The following is a 15441-nucleotide window of genomic DNA, read 5'->3' as shown; positions in this document are numbered from 1 at the left end:
GGATATCCATAGTGAATATGCATGTGATAGAAATGCATAAAATGGAGGCACTGCATGCAAATCTGTCTTACGCCTATGCATTGGGGATATCCTGAACACTAAACCTGTTTGTGGCTCTTGAGGACTAGAGTTGGCCACCCCTTCCCTAGCAGAAATGCAGTCACAAAGCTGGAACTGGCTGGCAAGCTACATAATCCTTGCATTGAACATTGGTAGTGATGGTGGCAGCAGCAGCGAGTGCCATCAGGAAAGGCCTGGGGAGACCTAGGAGACCAGATGTTTGGATTATTGTGGGACCTTGTGGATAGATGTGGGAGGGGAGAGGTACAGGGGCTGAACTTAAAGAGGGATGTCACATGCCGAATGATCCAGTTAGGTAGAGCACAATGAAGACAGCAAAAACTCATATCCTATGGGCGGTCACGCTTAACAGCTGGAAGCTAGGATATTTCCTTGGTAGTGTAAACAGAAATAAATGGGCAGACTGGACAGGCATTTTCTGCTGTCAAGTATATTACCAGGATGATCTACATACAGTTCTGCCCCACGCATGTAAATGGGAGAAAATTTACTATGGCAAAAGCTATATTAGGATTCTAACAAAGCACATTATTCCTAATATATAAAAATCCTCCCTTGAGGAAACAATATATTTAAATAAATTCAGTTTTACTCATATACACATAGGCAAGACTGTTATGGCAGATGCAGGATAAAAAATAATTTAATCAGAAGAAATTAAAATTGGCAATTAACATTTTACAGGCATAGGGTGTTGCACACAAAACATTAATTTATTGCTTTTCTATGTGTGCATGTATGGAGTCCTACTACTTAAAAACATAGGAAAGATTTTAAACAAACATAAGCTTATAAAAGCATTACAGGTTTAATTATATAACTAAAAACTGCCGAGCTTGATTTTCATAGTCTTGACATTCAATTGTCAGTAGTTTGAACTAAAAAGCATAAATAATACCTGTGAAGATTCAGAGTAAGATGCAAGCAGCAAAACTGTTTACATTGTGGGTCACTGAATAAACAGTTATTTTATTTATTTTAAATACTAAAACTATAATTTTGGAATGTACGCTAACATTCAGATGGCCTGTATGCCCTCTATTGGTAGGATGCACGTATTGCAGCAGTGCTGGTAAGAAGACATGGAAAGGAGGAGGAGCAGCCGTGATTGTTTAAAGCAGCAGTATCTGCTATATTGTTTTGATGCCTCACATTATCAATTCTTAAGTTTCTTTTTCTGCAAAGATTTTTTAAAATTTCTGTGAAAGTATACATTTATTTTAGATTTTAGTGCTTATAATAAAAATCACCAAGTCCAAAGGTTACACTTCATAGGTTTCTGCTGGACTCACACTGGTTTATAATGATCAGCACACCATCAGATTAACAGTGGAAGTGGGCATAAAGGAGCAGTCAGAAATGTATTTCTCTTCAGAAACCAGATAGACGTACAGTAGTACCCATTATTGTTTTAATTAGTATTTTTAAAAAATATTTTCTTGGTTGCTCCCTTCTCTCCATTGTTCAGTTCTATTGCCAAATTTTCTAAACAGTGCTGCAGCATCATTAAGAGCCTGCACTCTCCATTCAGGCATGTCCACTGCTGCAAGTTCAGTCCCACAATCCTCCTCCATTCTCCACTACCTAGAGATATTGCTCCCACTCTGATTTCAAACGAGCCTGTGGCTCTTCTAACTCATTTCCAACCGAAGTGAATTATTCAATCGAAAGCATCAAAGGCAACTCAAATATGAAACAGAGTAGGTTGTAAAAAGATTCAATTTTAAACACTGCCCTATATAACACCATACATAGATTATTGGTATAGCTTTGCAGTATAAATACCCATCAACAGACGTTTAAACTGTACAAGAATTTGTTACACCAACTAAAGCCACACAGTTTAATATAGGGGGTTGGGGGTATGTGTTTTTTGAGGAGGGGATGAACTTTGCCATGAAAGTAAGAATATGAAGTCCATTAGCAACTACTTCCAGAAGATGAAAGTAACCAAGCAAACAGGAGAAAAATGTCACCATTGGTAAAATGTCACCATTGGTAAAATACTACAACTGCAGTAACCAACTCCAGCAGTATTGGGCAGGGTAGCTACTGCCCAATGGCAAGATAATTATGGCTTTCATTTGGGTGAGATGATGTAGCAGAAAGCAAAATTGCTTACCAGTAACAGGTGTACTCTGCAGATAGCAGGGCAATTCAGCCACACAAGTAGGATGATGTCAGCTGATGGCACTAATGCATAACACATGCTCCTCCAGAGGTCAGAAAGAACTAGAAGTCTGAGTTTGTAGGGTGTTCCTGCCCAGCCCACTTGCATTCAAACTCCCTCAGTTTGTCAAACTAATCTTCAACTCTACAGGTAGGAGGCTGGAATTGTGTGGCTGAATGGTCCTGCTGTCTAAGGAGAACATCTGTCACAGGTAAGCAACTTTGCTTTCTCCGTGGACAAACAAGACCAATGTCAGCCAGCCAAGTGGGGACACCCAAGCTTAGGATTGCAGTAAGAATTCTTTTATTCATTTAGCATTAACCTGAATGTCACCATAGAGGGAGAGTTGAAGGAATTTAGTAGAATAAACTTTTAAGCATTGCCTGGCCAAAATTGCTCTCTTGACTGGCAGGTCTTCCAGGCCGAGGATTTCTTACAGGTTGATGTAAATATTGAAGGCCCTTCATTAATCTGGTTACTAGAGGATGTTGAGATACTGGGGTGCCCTTAGGATATTGATATGCTGCTTTAGCAGTTAAATGAACTCACAGATGTGGTCTTTAAACCAGAGTTGGAAATATCTAATATTGTAGGATGAGAAGAAGAGAGGAACGGAGCATCTCAACTTGCTGCACAAGAAATGGAAAATAATTTTCCATTTAAAATCATATGACCTTCCTGTAGAAGGTTTTCTTAATATGAATCTAATTTGTTGGAGATCTATAGACAGTTCCATTTCTTCTATTATTGCATTTTCACCATCCAAGCTTCATGAACAAGAGATGGGAGACTGGGGTGCCTAAGGGATCAGTTGTGTTATAAAATTAAGAATATTTCCAATCTTAATCACATATGTTGAGCAACTGCTAGATGTTGGAGCTATGGAAACCATATCTGATATGGCCATTAAGGAGTTATTAGATTCACATTGAGTCTCTCTTTACTTCAATAAGCACTTTCGATATAAGTGGAATTTCAGGGAACCCATACAGACCTCGATTTCATAACATGAAAAAAGCATCTCTGGACAGGTAATCTGGTGCTAGTGTTTTGGAACAACATGGGTGAATCTTGTAACTGCTTGAAGCTGCAGAGAGGTCTATCAGAGTTCCCTGCTTTTGAAAAAGCTGTTCTGCCGTGTAGGTGTCCATTTGTGTTGTTGAAGATAACTCAGGGAGTTTGCCAATTGCCTCTTCCAGAAGATAATTGGTAGTAATATAGTCTAAAATACTGCCCAGTTACAAATGTTTTAAGCCTCTTGTCAAAGTTTCACAGAACCTGCTCCATCTTGTTTATGGAGTAGATGGCTTCCTGATTGTCTGTTTGGATTTGAACCACTTTTTCCTTTGTCCTTCATTCAAAAACTCAAGGCATTGAAAATTGCTCTCAGTGGAAGCAGACTGATGTAGAACATTTATTCTTGAGTGGTTTAAATTCCTTAAGAGGAGTTTGAATTGACATGTGCTCCCCATCCTCATGGGGAAGCATCCATTGTTTGCTGAATTCAAGGGAGATAGAGAAGATTTACTGGTCTGGCCGAGTGGGTAATTGTTGGCATGCGTATCTTGTGAATTAACAATTGTGTACTGTGATTCCAATGGAGTTTAAAATACCACTGAGGCTGTCTCATGCATAGATGAGCTAAAAGGTATGACAAACACTTGCTGCCATGTGACCTTGCCTATTTATGAAATGTCTGGCTGAAATCAACCTTTGGAATAAGAATTGAATAATGTGGATGAGTCTTCTCTGCAGGGAGATAGAAAAACATTCCTTATCATATGTAATGATGCTCCTATGAATTCCAACTGCTGGGTTGGTTGAAGGATTAATTTTTGGAAGCTTATAATGAAGCCTACTAATTGGAGAGTTTAAAGGGTGAAGACAGTGGCTGCCTTTGCCTCCCTTGAGCTCCTATGTGAGATAAATTAGTTGTCCAAATTCAGGAATACTAGAATATTATTTTTCCTTCTGTGTGCAGCCATATTTAATCAATCAGGCCTTAAGTTTTTCTACTTCCTGTTTGATTCCCTGTTGGGACAATCCTCATCCTTGGGCAGCCTTTGAGCCTACAACTGGTATGGAGGTTGGTAATATAATCAGTAAATTGAAAGACAATATTTGCCCATTAAATATTTGTTCAAATGCCATAATAAAAGTTATGTGTACAGATATTTCTGATTTTTTTTACTAATTTAATAAATGGTGCTTTGTGAGAAGGCCATGTATCTGGTCCTCTTAAAACCGCATCTGTGCATCCACTTAAAAGTCCTCAGCTTTGGATGCTAGTAACCCCAGTAATCATCATCCCATAATCTTCACTACCTTTGCCATAAATTTTAGGGAAAGTTGTTTGAAGCCAGTTACAGACTTTTATTAACAAGAATATTCTTGACAGTTCTCAATAACAATTCTGTGCCTTGCCTAACACAAAGACCCTTCTATTATCACATTTTGACATGTCATGGATTTGATTCCAGTACTGGGATTTCTCTGGTCCTTTTCAATAAATCAGTTTTTGACACATTAAATCATTTTACTTGATAGACTTTCGCTAATGGGTATATTTTCTATTGTTGTGGCTTGGTTTTCTTCATATCTTGAGGATTATCAGTGGGTAATTTTAGGAAATGTTGCCTCTGTGTTATTTTATCTTCATACCACACTCTTTGCCATGCTGTTTAACATCTATAGTTACCCTCTACGCCAAGTCTTAGTGAAGTTTACCTTCTTATTGCTCTGGTGCCTGAGGATGCTCCGATGAAGATAGCTGGCTACCTATCCGAGATCAAGTATTGGTTATTTTATAACCGGCTTGTTCTAAATCTGAGTAATATGGAGATCATTTTACTTAAGTGCTTTCCAAGAACAGGGGTGCCCCAAATCGTATCTTTTTGACTGACTACAAATTCCTATTAAGGGACAAGTTCACAATCTAGGAATTTTAATGGATTATGCCCTATCACTGCATCTGCATGTTAAATTAGTAATTAGAAGCTCTTTCTTTAAGCTCTGTTACACAACTGGAAGCCTTTTCTTAGTTCTAATGATTTTGAAGCTGTTATTGAGGCACTTGTCATTTCTCTGCTAGATTATTTTAATGCGTGTTCTGGAATTACTACTAAATACAATTAGATTATTGCAGATTATATAAAATGCAGTTGCTCACCTTGTGTCTAGAATTTCATTACTTGAACACATATCCCTAATTCTGAAGAAACTGCATTGGCGTCTGATAATGTGAGTTCAATTTAAAATTTGCTTTTGTACCCTGCTGGTTTAATTCAGTGTATCACTCTGTGCACTGTGTGTCCTTCCTCACAGTTTATATAAAGCATGTGAGACTTGCTGAGTCCCATGAACAAACATTTACTGTTGCTGATCCTGTATTCTGGAATACATTACAAGAGGATTTGAAACTTTTAGATACTTTGACTTTTAGGAAATAACTAAAGGCACATTTGTTTATTCTTTTAGTGATGTTTGTTTTTAAACTTATTTGTGTTGTTTTAGTGGAGGTAAGATAGTTATATTTATTGGGGAACAATGGACACCATCTTCACTTATGCCTGGGCAGTGGTCACAAATGATCTAAGTTGTTTATTTGAAGAGCATTGCCCAACTAAACTGTTGTGGACCATGAGCAGGCCACTCTGTTTTTATAATAGGTTGTGTGGTGAGAGCAGTTATGTATATATTTTATTAGCTTGTTTTATTTTATCCAAGCTTTATGTTTGGTTTATCCATTTATGTCTTACTATGTTTTATGTTGAACTTTTGTGAAAAGCTGTGGGTTGCTTTACTGGTATTGTTTTGAATGAAATTTATTTTGATTTTAGTCTTTCTGATTTTATGATTGTTGTCATGTTAACTGCTTAGAATTGATAGAACAGTATAAAAGTATTTTAAATAAGTAAATAAACAGATATGTGGTGAATACTCTCAGTGCTGCTGCTAGGGGAAAGGGAAGCATTCAGAATTGATCATGTTCTTCTCTTACCTTGAACTTGAGATCTCCTGTGATTAAGAGCAATGTGGAAGTAGGCATCTTTCAAATTTGGAATATTTAACAAGCCATTGACCTGATTTAAGAATGATTTCCAGCAAGACTATTCTGAATTTTTTTTTCCAGGTATTTAATTTTCTGAGATCTAAAATAGGTCATAGACCTCCCCTTTTATTTGTGATGAGAGAGCATCTGGAATAGAAACACGATTTCTTTTCTAAGTCTGGTATTGGTTGTGTTACTTTGGCTGCTAGACGTTTGCATTTCTGAAAGCAGAACTTCCAACTGCTGCTGCAAAGTGCTTTAGGCCAGTGGAGGACCAGGGAGTATATCAGAACAAAAACATTCTCTCTAGGTTCATTCTGCTTTACCATTATGCAAGAGATAGAAGCTTCCAGCTTTTGGAGACAGACTGGATAAGCAACATCTCGTGGAGTACTAATTGCCAGTTCTGGGGAAGGATCTGAAGGCAAACGTGTATATTTGTCTAGAAAGTAGAAGGAAAGGGAACCACAAGAAGATTGCTAATCTTCTTGAAAGTCAAAGCGGACAATTGGAGCATCCTGTGGATATAATCTGATTCTTGATGAAGTGGAACTGATTTTTTTTTTTTTTGGCATTATCTCCTGCTTTTGTTTAACATGAATAGACTGGGATTCCAATTTTAAAAATCTTCTAGCACTGGTTCCTAATTTATACTAAGATGTATAAATTAGAACTTTTTTTTTTTTTTTTTTTAATGAAAGTGAGGCTTGCTTATCTAACAGGTAGCATCATAACAAGTGTCCAATTCTGGTAACAAAATTGGTGGAGAATCCTTATTTGGGGGAAGGTAGTAAGAGTTGACATTTTGAAGGTTTATCTCCATAATTTGAAGTGTCAGGAGAGAACACTGCTAATTTTTCTACATAGCTATGAATTGGTGCTGAGGCATGTGACATTAATTGTGCTGAGAATTTATCTATGCCAAGTACATTTGACACCTAGGAAGTATCAGCACAGTGCTTCTTCGTGTCTGTGCTGGAATGCTTTAGCATAAAGGATCATCTCTTTTCTTTTTGTCTCTTTTATAAGATGAAAAGGAGTCTAAATGAGAAATGTATAGGTTCCTTAGACAGAGGTGGCTTCTGAAGGAGAGTGCCTGAGGGGACATATGAATGTAAGCTGCACAATTCAACATAGCCTGGTCCGGTCCAAGACAGCAAACAAACCTCTTTGCAGTCTAAGTCTGACATCTTGTATACACACTTTTTGTATCTTATGAAGGTTTTTTTTTTTTTTTTATCAAACAGTGAAAAATGAAAATAAATAAAACTAAGAAGGATGAGCTAACTAAGAAATTTTTTTTTTGTTTGAGGAACTTGTAAGCAAGGAAAAAAAAAGATGGAATAAGAACCTAAGAAAAAAAATGTTAACCTGAAAAGTGGCTAAATTTGGGTTAAGAGAGCAATGTATACTTTGGCTTCAGCAGAAGGAAGGACCGAGGGAACTCATGAAACAGTAACTGTGCAGCAACATCCATACCTGCTCAGAAAGACTATTTGTCTTTCTGAGCTCTGGGAGAACATGTTTTACACATCTGTGCAGTGTGGCTAGTAGTAGACCTGCTTGTCTATGAAAGAAATTCTTTGCTTCTAAGAACACCAACAGAACTGTAATATCAGTTGCCATAATGAACTTTTCTGGCTATTTCTTCTCTACTGCATAGCAAAAGGCATGTCACAGTATCGTGGAATGCTTTAACATGTGTCACACAGAAAACCCTGAAGTAAAAACCTTGAGGGGCTGCACTTGCTCACACCTGTGCTCTTATTTGCCCAAGCATAGAAGCAAGAGTATCCCAAGGAGATAAACATGAGGATAATACTATTAGAGACCCTAACAGGTCAGCAAATTCCCTATAAAAATTCAGCCTTACCATAGCTCCAGTTCCTTTGCTGGTCCACAGTTTTAAAATTGCCCTTGCAAAGAAGATTTTAAGCAGCTGCATCACTTTCATAGTCTCCTTTTCTCTTAAAAAAGATATAAACATACATGCCTGGGAAGCACCAGTATTGGTGAATCAGTTCAATAAAATGTTTACATGTGTTTTATAACTCCTATAATGCTTCCCTCTGCCACTAGCAGAATTGTTTACTTTTGGCTTAGGGGCATGCCAACACTGAATCAGCAACACTGAAAAAGACCATGATTTTCCATGGAAAATCCAGGTTGTAATGCACAGGGAGAAGCTGTGCATCACCATCTTGTCTGTCTGTGTTTTTTATCTGGTGGTAGCACTAAATAGGATACACTCAACAAAGATCAATTCCTTTAAATAATGTTTGAGACAAGGGAAGGCTAGTCAAAGCAATCAATGTTTGTGGCTGTGTTAAAAAGAAAAACCCCCCACCAAAGATACACAATGATGTGATCCAATAGCATGTATAATGCAGTGGTCAAAACCCAGTATTATGCAGAGGGCTCAGAATTCACAAATTATGGACAAACAGAAGCTATAAAAAGTGACAGTGTAAGGTTCAATTTAATTTTTTTTCCCTGAACTGAGTCTTTATAGGCAAAAAAACACAAATTTGATAATCCACTTAAGATTCTTGTGGCAGTACTGTTTTAAGTAAAGGCAGCAGAGCACATGACTGTACAGTGACAAATTATATTTTCAGTCCCAGTATGTGCTTTAATTTGCTAAAACTGTCAATATGTTAAGGTAATTCTTAGCACTAACAAGAAATGGCTTAAATATTTTAAATAAACCAATTTTTAACCCTCTGTGGGATACTGTGGAACTGTAAATATATATTTAAATAAAACTATATCAATAAATTACAAAAAGATATATCTGTTAGGTGAGGGGAACCTATGTATCAAATAGGAATCAACAAATGCCCTGCATTAGAAAATTAAATGCAAATTATTGGCTAGAGAAAAATAAGCTAATTTATTGGAAAATCCTTTTACAAGCTTGTCAAAATTAATGTTGGTGCCTTTCCTTTTCCCATAACTTTACAAAGTCATGGAATGTCATGGAAACACCTCAATGTGGCTGTCATCCACATTTGAAAGCTTCTAAACAGCAATCTAAACAAAACAGATTACAAAATCTTCAGTTAAAAAAAATACCCGTTTAAATAAAATTACCTTAACTGGCAGCACTTAAAAGTGATAATTCTTATTTCCCCCAAAAATAAAATATTGCATAGCTGCAAGATTATACTTTGCTGCATTTATTCTTCACAACATTTAAACCCCTCTCCTCCTGCTTCTTCCCCCTGCAAGGACAAGAAGTGTATTGAAATAGAATTCACATGTATATGCAGAGTTCATTAATCTTAGAGAGAAGCATGTTAATTTGCTGTCTGCCTTAATTTTCTTCTTTGGGTTGCATTTTGACATACCGTAACATTTTGTTAAAAATAAATTTTTTTATTCAGTTTAATCATGCAAGGCGAGTAAATTTACCTTTATACTTTTTTTCCTTTGAAAAACCACACTCTGAGGAGAGTCTGCATTTTGGAAAATATAGTTACACTGTTGGTTTATCCTTCTTGATGTGACTTGCTTTATTTTCAAATTAGGAGTGGGAAACCTTTTTGCTCAAAAAAGTGTCATCTGTTTGTGTTGTGTGTCATGTTTTAAAGAATTAAATTTGTCTGCTTTGGGGGTGGAGAGGGAAGAACAACCACAATCTGCCTCCAGCAGCATACAACTTAATACAAAAAGTATTTATACTAAGAAATGATTTAACTTTGGCCTTAAATAGAAAATGTTCATCAACTAGAACTATGGAAGGGGAGAGAGACAATTTTTACAGTATGCGCAGCAGTTTCTTCAGTCCCTGTGTTTGGCACACTGAGGCAAGCAGCCAGCCTGGCCAGGGAGATTCAATCAACTTGATTCTGTCCGTGTCTGCAGATTCCAGTTCCATAGGAACTCCAATCTTAGGCTGGGTATTCTCTTGTATTTGTCTTCAGAGGGAATTGTGTATCTCCTAGGGCTCCCAGTATAACATTCAGCATTAATACAGTAAGAAAACCTAGAACAGAAAGACAATTGTTTAAAAAAAAACTGAATAAAAGACAGGCAAGTTAATTTCCTTGTTTTTGTTATTCATAACGCCATATATAGGTTTTAACACTTTCTCATGAAGTACACTGGGGAAGCTGCATAAACCTGTAAAATAACCTATAAAAGAATATTTCAGTATTCTGAGATGTAACAGGCCATGGTGACCACTCTATAAAATATGACAAGTATCTCTCCCTGCTATTGCTATTCACTTACTGTGCCTTATTCTGCAACCAAGAAGATGAATCATAACCCCATGAAACAAGAACATGCACAAGACTGGAAAACTAAATGGCAGTCACAAAGTCAATAGGAAGCCAAAGCTCAGCAGCCTTAGACCAGAGTCAAAATGCTAAACAGATCATCCATTTAATTTCAGAAGACTCATGTGGCAATGATAACTGCTGAAAGCAAGGTCTGGGAACCATTATTCTAGCCTGTGTTCAAACCTGTGCTCCAGGATCCCACAGCCAGTTGGATTTTCACGATATCCAAGTGAATATGATTGAAATAAATATGCATACAAGAGGAAGTACATGCAAATCTCTCACACATATGAATTGTAAATATCCAGAAAACCAGACTGGCTTCAAGATCTTTGAGAGTGTCTTTCTGTGCTATAAGATTATCTTCCAATACAGAGATCTGGAAACCTCTGGGTTGGAAGGTAATAATGCAGCACAGTAACTAAATATTATGAACTTACTTTTCAGGATATGTGCTTATGCAGATATGCATCATCTGGGAGAAAACCCCCCCACAAAAAAACAAACACCTAACTACCCCTGTCAGAAACCTGACATCCTCCTACATGTCCTGAAAATGTAATGTGGATAGGACACCAAGCACAAAAATTATTTACAGGGGGCTATATTGATACACAGACAGCAATCTCATAAGTGTTCCTTCCCTTTGGAGCATAAGCTAAAAAAAATACCACATCTGCAATCAGAACAAATATGATGTGAATTCTGATTTTAACTTCAGTCCTGTCGCAAATTAAGGATTTGAAGATTTGGAAGCTTCTGCCCAACCATTAATCTCATAAGTAAAGCAAGGTATATTTATGAGCTGGTTACTACCTCTGCCCTCCCAAGCTATACATAAAGTACGAGAAGAGGACAAAAAGCTGAAAAGTGAACAAAATAAAGATTTTTTTTTTAAAGCAAAGAGTACTTCTATTATAAAAAGAATGCCCACAAATTAAAAAAACTAAGAAATGAATTTGCTTTGGACAAACAAGAGAAACCTAGAAAAAAGAACAAGAGCAAAAGCAAAACAAATAAACCAGCTATGTTGAGAACAGTGAGATATATGGCAAGACTTCCCAAATCTGTCCTGGTGACTCTACAGCTCGTAGGGCTTTCAGGAAACTCAATGAATATGCAGATGTCTTGAGCTGGGTTTAAGGATTGGCTCATGTGCTTGACACTGCTCACATCTTCCTGGCGTATATCAGCAGGAATACCAGCAAAGACATGGAGGATGCCCACAAATGTAGAGATTACTTACCTGATAATCTCCTTTTCCTTAGTCTATGCAGATGGACTCAAAACAAGTGGGTATAGTGTGCTCGTGCTAGCAGTTGGAGACGGATCTGACGTCAGCACGGGTACATATACCCCCGCAGGAAGTGCAGCAATTCAGTAATCTTCCTTGCAAAAGCTTTATGGATATATGTGTAACTGACCGATCGATTAAATGAACAGGATTACCCTGACCGATTGATAGTAGCTGGAGACCGCCAGTGTTCTCAACCGGAAGGCGTCGACACCCGGCAGGGTGGATGCCCTATCATAAGAAAACATGGCTTACCGTGAGTCGGTGAATCCCCCATGTATGCCGGCAGCCGGGCGGGATGCTGAGTCCATCTGCATACACTAAGGAAAAGGAGATTATCAGGTAAGTAATCTCTACATTTCCTAGCGTGTAGCAGATGGACTCAAAACAAGTGGGATGTACAAAAGCTACTCCCGGACTGGGTGGGAGGCTGCCCAAGGATCGTTTAGGATTGCCCTTGCAAATGCTGTGTCCTCCCTGGCCTGGACGTCCAGACGGTAGAATCTGGAGAAGGTATGGAGGGAGGACCACGTCGCCGCTTTACATATCTCTGCAGGCGACAGCATCCTAGTTTCTGCCCAAGAGGCCGCTTGCGCTCTGGTAGAGTGAGCCTTGACCCGTAGAGGTGGTGGTTTTCCCGCTTCTACGTAGGCCGCCTTGATAACTTCTTTGATCCAGCGGGCGATGGTTGCCCGTGAGGCCGCTTCCCCTTGCTTCTTCCCACTGTGAAGGACGAACAGGTGGTCCGTCTTTCGTACTGCTTCTGACATTTCCAGGTATCTGGACAGCAGTCTGCCGATGTCGAGATGGCGTAGCATTCGACCGTCTTCCGACTTCTTCAAACCTTCCGTAGTTGGCAAGGATATGGTTTGGTTGAGGTGAAAGTGTGAGACTACTTTGGGTAAGAAGGAAGGGACCGTGCGAAGATGGATAGCCTCTGGAGTGATTCTGAGAAACTGATCACGGCAGGACAGTGCTTGTAGCTCTGAGATGCTGCGTGCTGAACACACAGCCAGCAAGAACACCATCTTCAAGGTTAACAACCGGAGAGACAGGCCTCGAAGGGGCCTGAAGGCGGATCCCGCTAGAAATTCCAACACTAGGTTGAGGTTCCACAGGGGCACTGGCCACCTCAGTGGCAGGCGAATGTGTTTGACTCCTTTCAGGAAACGTGAGACGTCTGGGTGTGTGGCAATGGTGTTGCCGTCCCTCCTGGGACCATAGCAAGACAGCGCTGCTACCTGAACCTTGATGGAGTTGAGGGATAGACCCTTCTGAAGTCCATCTTGTAGAAAATCCAAAACGATAGGGATTTTTGCAGCATGTGGATTGGTGCCGTGAGTGTCGCACCAGGCTTCAAATACTCTCCAGATCCTTATATAGATTAGTGATGTGGAGAACTTGCGTGCTCGGAGGAGTGTATCTATTACCGGCTCCGAGTATCCTCTTTTCTTCAGTCTAGCCCTCTCAATGGCCAGACCGTAAGAGAGAATTGAGCTGGATCCTCGTGGAGGATGGGACCTTGCCGCAGCAGGTCCCTGTGTGGAGGCAGTGGTAGTGGATTCCCTGCCAGTAGTTTTCTCATGTCTACGTACCAGGGTCTTCTTGGCCAGTCCGGGGCCACTAGAAGAACTAGGCCTCTGTGCCGCTGAATCTTGTGTATTATGGCGCCCAGCAGGGGCCATGGAGGAAAGGCATATAGCAGGATCCCCTGAGGCCATGGCTGTACCAGGGCATCGATCCCCTGGGATAGAGGATCCCACCTGCGGCTGAAATATCTGGGTACTTGAGCGTTGGACCTGTCCGCTAGTAGGTCCATGCCCGGCGTCCCCCACTGATCCACTATTATCTGGAAAGCTGTGGGCGACAGCTGCCATTCCCCTGGGTTTAGGCTTTCTCTGCTGAGGAAGTCTGCCGTGGTGTTGTCCTTCCCGGCGATGTGGACAGCCGAGATGTCCTGGAGATTTGCTTCCGCCCAAGTCATCAGGGGAGTTATTTCTAGGGATACCTGTCGGCTTCTGGTTCCGCCCTGTCGGTTGATGTATGCCACTGTGGTGGCGTTGTCCGACATCACTCTGACCGCTCTGTTTCAAAGTCTGTGGGCAAATTTCAGGCATGCTAGCCTGACTGCCCTTGCCTCCAGTCAGTTGATGTTCCACCCCGACTCTTCTCTGCTCCACCGCCCTTGGGCGGTGAGTTCTTCGCAGTGTGCTCCCCATCCGTTCAGGCTGGCATCTGTAGTGAGCAGGGTCCAGGTTGGGGAGGACATTCTTGACCCCCGGCTCATGTGGCCGGGCTGCAACCACCACCGTAGCTGATTCCGCACTCTGGCTGGTAGAGGTAGGTGTACGGTGTAGTTCTGTAATCGTGGGCTCCACCGAGATAGGAAGGCGCGTTGTAATGGTCTCATATGAGACCGCGACCATGGTACCACCTCCAGAGTGGATGCCATGAGGCCGAGGACCTGTAGGTAATCCCAAGCAGTGGGCCGGATGGCGCTCAGCAGGGCCTGCAGACGATTCCGGAGTTTGGATCTCCTCTTGGAGGTCAGGCTGACCTTGTCTTCCTGGGTGTCGAATTGCACTCCTAGGTATTCCAGCGACTGGGAAGGCTGTACGGAACTCTTGTTTGTGTTGACTACCCAGCCTAGGCTTTCCAGAAGAGATATAACTCTGTTGGTTGCCCGGTGGCTCTCCTCCAGTGATTTTGCCCTGATCAGCCAATCGTCCAAGTAGGGATGGACGAGAATTCCCTCCTTCCTGAGTGCCACCGCCACTACTACTATGACCTTGGTAAAGATCCGCGGCGCGGTGGCTAACCCAAAGGGTAAAGCTTGGAACTGGAAGTGTTGGCTCAGGACTTTGAAGCGTAAATAGCGCTGGTGATCCCGATGGATTGGGATATGCAAGTAGGCTTCTGACAGATCCAGGGAGGTGAGAAACTCCCCTGGCTGTACTGCATTCTTGACCGACCGCAGAGTTTCCATGCGAAAGCTGGGGACCCGTAGGTGTCTATTGACTGACTTGAGGTCCAGGACAGGCCTGAAAGTGCCCTCCTCCTTGGGTACTATAAAATAAATGGAATAATGCCCAGAATTTATCTCCCCTGCAGGCACTGGGATTATGGCTTTTAGGGACAGGAGCCTCCGCAAGGTAACTTCTAGTGCCGCCTTCTTGAGGGGTGAACAAGGAGATTCCACAAACTTGTCCGGCGGGAGCCGAAGAAAATCCAGGTAATACCCTTCTCGGATAATGGCGAGGACCCACTGGTCCGAGGTAATCTCGACCCACCTGCGGTAGAAGAGGGTTAGCTGCCCCCTATGGCTGCTACCCCCGGATGGGTCGGCTGATTGTCATTGTGGGGTGCGGCCGGGACCAGAACCCGAGCCGGTTCTCCTCTTGTTGTGCTTAGCCAGAAAGGGCTGGTTCCTGGCCTGAGAACGAGGTACTTGGTAGCGAGCCTTGTAAGGGTTGAAGCGCTGAGAGTTTCTACCTCTGGATGGTCTAGAAAAAGAACGCTGGCTCCTCCTCGACCTGTCTTCTGGTAGACGGGGTAATGG

The 15441-nt window shown here is 41.0% G+C and overlaps 1 protein-coding gene across 2 annotated transcripts in view; it reads right to left on the bottom strand.

The window, feature by feature from the left end:
* Positions 1–701: 701 nt before the first annotated feature.
* Positions 702–15441, bottom strand: part of ZNRF2 (zinc and ring finger 2) — a 188212-nt gene continuing 173472 nt past the window's right edge. For both annotated transcript variants that reach the window (XR_003854562.1, XM_029589363.1), the window contains exon 5: positions 702–10290. The gene's annotated coding sequence lies outside the window, so the exon portion shown is untranslated. The remainder of the gene's footprint in view (positions 10291–15441) is intronic.

The sequence above is a fragment of the Rhinatrema bivittatum genome, chromosome 2 (genome assembly GCF_901001135.1).
Source record: "Rhinatrema bivittatum chromosome 2, aRhiBiv1.1, whole genome shotgun sequence".
Taxonomy (NCBI): domain Eukaryota; kingdom Metazoa; phylum Chordata; class Amphibia; order Gymnophiona; family Rhinatrematidae; genus Rhinatrema; species Rhinatrema bivittatum.
The sequence above is the reverse complement of the archived record's forward strand: the minus strand, read 5'-3'. Positions and strand labels throughout refer to the sequence as shown.